Source organism: Pinus tabuliformis, chromosome 1_2 (genome assembly GCF_031772625.1).
Source record: "Pinus tabuliformis cultivar Carrire ecotype Pingquan chromosome 1_2, CPIR1, whole genome shotgun sequence".
NCBI lineage: Eukaryota > Viridiplantae > Streptophyta > Pinopsida > Pinales > Pinaceae > Pinus > Pinus tabuliformis.
Window position 1 is genome coordinate 308091712 of NC_142298.1, and position 7651 is coordinate 308099362.

Here is a 7651-nt window from a genome sequence, read left to right on the forward strand (position 1 = left end):
CCTTATCTTTTAATAGGGCTCTCATATGCAAAATTTTGTGGAGAGGATTGTCGGGTAGGGGTATATGGTCTCAAATCATCAAAGGTAAATATTTGGGCTATCAGGACTTTGAAGTTTGGATTAAAGGTGGTGCTAAAATCCCTCTCTCAACTTCATTTATATGGTGCAATATGATGAGACAAAGGCATTGGCTATTTGCGGGGCTTTGCTGGGAGGTCAGTGATGGCAGTAGGATCAAGGTTGGGTTGGACACTGTAGGTGGTTCCCAAGGGGTTTGTATGCTATATGTTCCTCTCTTACAACACTTGCACGACAGAGGTATTTATCTTCTATCTCATATTGTTTCTTTTCGAGCTCACTCTCCATATCTTCAGACTTGGCTCCAGGCAGAGGACATTGATCTTTCGGGTTTTCTGGCTACCGAATGGACTCTTTATATTAGACAGATTGAGGCTGCATGTATTTTTATTTCAAATAAGATTGATAAGATGATATGGGTTGGACAAGTCCACAAGAACCTGATTGCGACGAAAGACATCTATAGGTCCATTTCCATCCCAGCTAATCCTTTTGTCCTTCTGTGGAGCTATCCCAGTTCCTCAAATCCTGGAAATGGAACTTCCTATTGAAGCTTAAATGTTTTGGATGGCTAGTCTTGAACGACAAAGTTCTCACTTGGAAGAATTTAGTTCGCAGAGGTTTCACTGGTCCTAGTATCTGCTTGTTGTGCAAGCAAAATTCGGAAGATGTTGAACACCTCTTCATGAACTGTCTGGTTTCCATAGAAATTTGGTTTTTTGTCCTTAGTGTATTCCAGATTGTGGAGGATTGGAAGCATATTACACTGTTGACATGTTTTAAGCATTGGTTTCAGACACAACAAGTTTTTGGTACCCTGCCTTTTTTCATCATTTGGGGCATATGGCGCTGCAGGAACCTTATCATTTTTTAAGATAAGCAATCTGATATTAGATACACTGTTATGGGGATTGTTTCTCATTTTTCTTAGACAGGACCCATGAAACAAATTATAAAATCTAGACATGTCATATTGCAGAATATCTGGAATGAATATCCAGTGGGATTCTTCGATGGGGCTTGTAAATCTAGATTGTATGGATGTGTTGTTCTCATTGCTACTGAACCTGATAAGTTTTATTACTTTTGGTGGGAGGGTGGTACCGGTTCCAACAAAAAAGTGGAAATCATCGCATTATGGGAGCTGCTATTCACTGCTAGTTGGCTCAACATTTCACATCTGCATATTTTCAGGGACTCTAAAGGATGCATTGATTGGATAAAGGGATTGTCATGTTTCAAGCCTCATCTTCTAACCTATTGGATGAAGCGCATTTGTATCTTGATCAATGCATTTCAACGCATTGATTTCAATCATATTTATAGGAGGCAGAACCTCATCGCTTACTTACTCTCCAAAAGAGGCATTTTAGCACCTCCATATATCTCTTAGATAAGACTAGCATATGTCACTTGTTTTTTCTTCCTTGTTTTTTTGTATCTAAGCATTTCTAAACAGTGGATGATAGCACAACAGTCATCTTATGTTTTTACTCTCTATTTGGGTTTTTTGTTGTTAAGTTTAGTATTATATCCTTTTTGTTTGGAATTTTTGTTGTTAAGTTTAGTATTATATCCTAGGAGAGAATTATGTAATTGTACTTTCTTTATTAATATTAAAGAGGCTTTTTTTTTAAAAGAAAAGAAAGAAACAAAAAAAAAGAGGAGGAAAAAAAAAAGGAAGGAGGAGGAGGAACATGATAGTTACCGCGACTTGCTTCCACAATGCGGCCTCAAACAATTGGAGCAAAAGACATTGGACCAGCTAATATTAGATGTGAAATAATCTCCTTATAGCACTCAAACACTTGTTCAAACCCATGGCAGGGTCGATTATTTTCATAGGAGCTGAGCTATGACTTCATATTGATCTGGAATGAACGCATATTTCTCCTTGAGTAACACAACTTCGAATAGAACAACTTCCCCACATATCATAATTACAAAAACGAGAGCCTTCATGACCATTTACGTCGATGCCATACAAGATTGGAAATTTGGGTCCAATTTCCTCGCCAAGCCTCCCTGTGATTATTCAACCAATGATAAAACATCTTCTTGATTAGCGTAATGAAATATTACTTTAACGCCCCAAGGAGTGTATAGTTGATAGAGTGTCAGACTCTGCTCCACCCATGTATCTTGAACCATAAATACAACTATATAATGCAACCAATGCTCATAATACGACCATATAATTTTGGCACAACCATATAATGCAATCATACCATGCACCATTAGATCATTAGTATTGTAAGGCATATCAAAAGTGCAATATACAGACACCCACTGTGACTTGAAGGAGCCAAATGTGTCCAGGTATTCGAAGCTACAGAAATAGTCTTTACAAGTCTCATTTATGAGCTTCGACTAATTCTTGAGGTTGGATTACGCAGGTATGGATGTTTCACAACCATTTTTATTGAGGCGATACAAGAAATAAAAGGGAGAATTTGGTTGAAAGAAACAACGTGGAAGAGAGGTTGGTGTTTCATGGAACAGGCGAAGATGTGATTGAGAAGATCATAGAAGAAGGATTCAAGATCCGCGGCTAAGGCGTGGAGGTGCGGAATGGACGTGCCTTTGGAAGTGGGGTATACACTACTTTGATCCTCATAAATTTTTAGCATTATTAGCCTCTTCTTTCACGACACTAACTAAAACAACTTGCCTTCTTTCACAACACTAACTAAAACAAACTTGCCTTTTCAGGTATCAATTGGAGCCAATTAGGGTTTCACATCCATCCTATTGTCCAAACTACCAAGTTACTCATCGATTTGACAGTTGGAAATCTTGTACAAAACTTTTATAAGGCAAACAATAATCCACCAACGCACCATATAATCTTTCAATAACGCAACGCACAAACTTATTAGCCGAAGGCTCCCCTATTTTAACCTCAGGCTGGAAGAGCGGAAGTTGACTTTTTTTTGAATGGATGGTTTAGATTTATTTTCAAAATAATATGCTCACTAGATGCTTCGTCTAAGTACAGATCGACGAGTCAGGAGCGTCAAGCATCGGCTGAGGAAAATTGAAGTGGTTGAGGAAAAGTAAAGTGGCTAAGGAAAATTGAATCGTCCAAGAAAAATTGGAATTGAAACGCCTTGCATTTAGAATTGTAAATACGTCTTTGGAGATCTAGCGGTGTTCGACGATCCCATCACTCACCACATCAATTTCCACTCCCTTCCGGTGTGCAGCGCTCTGGGATATACTACTTTTATGACATGACGAACACCTTCAGCTCCTCGCTTGAATTCAAGTTTGTGCTTAACAGTACAGATTGTAAATGTGTTAGAAAACCTACACAGATGAATCTAGCTAGTAAAGGTTGAACACACAGCTTTGCAGAGCAAAAGCACTAAAAGAAAATCGAAAGAAGAAAAGAATGATTCATTAGAAAATAGGTTACAATGCTCATGATATAGCATTACTGGGTGAAGATCCCAAGGTAATGCACCATAGTGGTGATCAATGAGAAAACTCAACACCTACAACAAGTTTCAGAGATAACTAGCCAGTTGCGGAGTGAAAGAAGGAGCAAATCAGGGAGTAAATCATGTAGAAGAACTAACCAGTTGCAGAGTTAAAGGAGCAAATCAAAGAGTAAATCATGCAAAAGGAATATTGCTTGTATTCACATGCTCTAACTAAGATTCCGCATGTAGGTGTGTAGTAGTTCCAACACCCCCCCTGCACACCACTATGGGGAAAAATAAAAAATGGGCCCTGGCAACTAAGGCCAAAGGTCACCCAAAATACAGTGCAACTCGTACTAAAATTGAGGAAAGAGGGAAAACCTCATGGGAAAAACCCCCCCTCAAAATACAATGTAATCAAAAGAAAAGAGGAAGAAAAGACAATTGATAAGCAACTGTGTCCTTCACTCCAAGACGATCGCGCAGAAAGTGAAACTTCTGCTCAGTGAATGTCTTGGTGAAGATGTTTGTAGTCTGTTCTGCTAAGGGACAGAACTGCAAATCAATGACCCGATCATGTACTAAGTCTCTGATGTAGTGCATATGGATCTCTATGTGCTTCGTCCGCTGCCGATGTACTGGATCCCTGCAAAATATGAGAGTGCTCTGGTTGTCACACCAGATGACAATGGGCTGGTGGAACTGGACGCCCAACTCTGTGAGGAAGTGTTGTAGCCACAGAGCCTGAACGGTGACGTTGACTATTCCTCTGTAATCAGCCTCAACTGAAGAGAGAACAATAGCAGCTTGCTTCTTGCTCGACCAACAGAGAGGGCCAGACCCTAGACTGAGTGAATATCCGGAGGTGGACTTGCGATCAATGTTGTCGCCCGCCTAATCAGAATCAGTGAAGCCAAGGAGATTCAATGCAGTGCCTGCTACATAGTGAATCCAGAAGGTGATGGTGCCCTGCACATATCGGAGGATGTGCTTGGCAGCATTCCAGTGTAGCTCATGCGGCTCCTACATGTATCTGGAAACTGCCCTTACTGCATATGAGAGATCTGGTCTGGAGTGGGTGAGGTACAATAAGCTCCCCACTAGCTGTCGATAGAGAGTATTGTCAACTAATGGAGTGTCACCTCCATCCTCAAGGCGGACCCAAGACAGAAAAGGAGTCAATGCTGGCTTGCAGTCAGTCATGCGAAATCTCTCGAGGAGATCCCGTGCATACTTAGCCTGAGAGAGTTTGATGCATGTGGCATCCTGGCTAATCTCAAGACCAAGAAAGAAGTGTAATAGACCCATGTCCGTCATCAAGAACCTATCATGCAAGGCCCTCTTGACTATAGCAATGGCTGAAGCCGAGCTGCCAGTGATTAGGAGATCATCCACATACAAAACTAAGATAAGAAGAGAATCATGTGTCCTGAGCATGTAAACATTCGGATCAGACTTACATCTTTCAAAGTTTTGTGATAAGAGAAAAGAATCCATCTTCGCATACCAAGCTCTCGGGGCTTGCTTAAGGCCGTAGAGAGATTTCTTTAGTCTGCAGACCAAAGATGAATCCTGAATGAAACCATGTGGCTGCTCCATGTAAATCTCCTCTGATAGGTCTCCGTGAAGAAAGGCATTCTTCACATCCATCTGATGTACTTCCCATCCCTGGGCAGCCGCAATGGCAAGTTTAAGGCGTATGGAATCCATCTTTACTACTGGAGCAAAGGTCTCGTCATAATCAATGCCATGCACTTGTTGGAAGCCTTTAGCTACTAGCCTCGCTTTTCGTCTAGTGATTTTCCCATCTGCAGCACTCTTGGTCCTGTAGACCCATTTGCATCAGACAAGTTTCCTTCCTGAAGGAAGGGGGACCAAATCCCAGGTGTGGTTCTCGACGACGGAGTTATATTCCTCCTCCATGGCGGACTCCCAAGATGGATGCCCAGCAGCCTCAGCATAACACTGTGGATCAGAAGACTGAACCAAATGACAATGCCAGGATGGCGATGGTTCAGTGGCAGTGAGGACAAGAGGAGGTTCAATAAACTCTGAGCTAGTCCTCTGCAGATCAGAACTATCCCCCACAAGACCATTTCTAGTAGCTAGGTGGTCTTGTGCATATATCTCACGTAAGCTCCTTGTTCTCTGATTTTTGACAGGGGAATATGATTCACTGCTGGAAGCCTGATCTGGACTTGGATGTGGATCATCATTTGCATGCACTAGATTTGTATCTGAAGACTCTGTCTCTGCATCTGCATGCTCTACCTCGGCATTTGCATGCTCTGTATATGCATCTGAGTGTACTGAGTCATCATCTCGGACATGAGGTAGATAAAAGGTGTCTGCATGCAACAATTGAGGTGCATGCGAGAGACTTTCCTCAAATTTGACACTTCAATCAATGATGAGCTTGTCCGTAGAGGAAATCAGGAGCTGGTATCCCTTCACACCATCAGGGTATCCAACAAAGATGCACTCAATGCTCTATGGATCAAGAGCTTTCCTCTTTTCAGAGGGGATCCTGGCCCATGCTCAGGAGCCAAAAACACGGAAGTGGGTGACCTCTAGTTTAGTGCCGCTCCAAGCCTCAAAGGGGGTCTGATCCTTGACAGACCTATGAGGAGATCTATTCTGGATGTAATTAGCACAATTAAGTGCTTCAGCCCATAGCTTATGAGGCAGTGACTTAGCATGCAACATGCAGGAAGCCATCTCTTTGAGAGATCGGTTCTTTCTCTCAGCAACTTCGTTCTGCTGCGAAGTGTATGGAACTGTGTACTGCAACTGTATGCCGGACTGAAGGCAAAGGTTTCGAAGTGCTGTGTTAACATATTCCCCCCCATTTGTCTGTATGGAGGGCTTTGATCTTTCTCTCTGACTGTGTCTCAACTAGTGCTTTGAAATCTTTAAAGTGCACAAAAACTTCAGATTTGGCCCTGAGAAGATACACCCAAGTATACCGTGAGAAATCATCAATAAATATAAGCACATACCTTGCTTTGTCGATGGAAGGATGAGGAAAATCCCCCATGAGATCACTATGGATCAGATCTAGAGGAGAGGATGCTCTGTGAGTCTTGCTGGTGTCAAACTTTTCTCTGGGATGTTTGCCAAGGACACACCCTTCACAAACTCCTTTGGAGAAACTGATATTTGGCAAGCCTTCCACCATCTCATTCTTGCTTAGCTGCTGCATATACCTGTAATTTAAGTGACCAAACCTCTCATGCCAAAGCCTACTACTATCATCAGCATGTGTAAGCAATAAGGAGGATTCATATTCAATAAATTCAGAAAATGTATATAGTCTGGCTCCATTGTTTACCTCACCAGTTGCAATTTTGGAGCTGCTATGTAGATCATATATGTTCACTGCATCTAGAGTGAATTCCACTCTCTTTCCGGTGCTAGAATGAGTGATCTGATAAACTGAAAGCAGGTTTACCAAAAGTTTTGGAACATGAAGCACATCTTCAAAGTTTCTGTGTAAAAGTTCCACTCTACCTTTTTCGGTGACCTCAATAGGTGAGTCATCTCCCATGAGGATGGGAGGTCCTTTGCATGCATCCAAAGAGGAATAGACTTCCTTTGCAGCAGCCATATAATGTGATGCACCAGAATCTATAATCCTTGCATCAGGAGAAAAATTAATTGCAACTAAAGCATGAAAATTGTTACCTTTCCCGTGTGGCGGATTCTCAGTTTTCTTCTTGGCGCCCTGAGGGATATGGTCCCCAAGGTTGTGCTTCTGAAGGATTTCTACCATTTGGTCAATTTGTTTCTTCATGCAAGAGGATTCTGGATGGAATCCTCTTTGACAGTAGGTGCATCTGTTTCCTTTCTTCCCTTTCTCATTTCTCGAGCCGGATTGAAGGGCTTGGTGTACCCTTCCTTCTTTGGATGGGAATGTGCTTTTCCCTTGTCTTTTTGCTACTGATTTTTCTAATTTGAATCAGATCTGTGATTTTTATTGTGGCTGTTATCATGCACAGCAAGTGCATGCCCTTTTGGAGGTTTGATTTTCCCCATGCCAATGAGTTTATCTTGCTCAAAAATAAGGGACTCCATAAATTCTTTGAGAGAAGGCATAGTGTAGGATTTACCTGTTGCGAGCCTTACTGAATGAAATGTAGACACAAAGA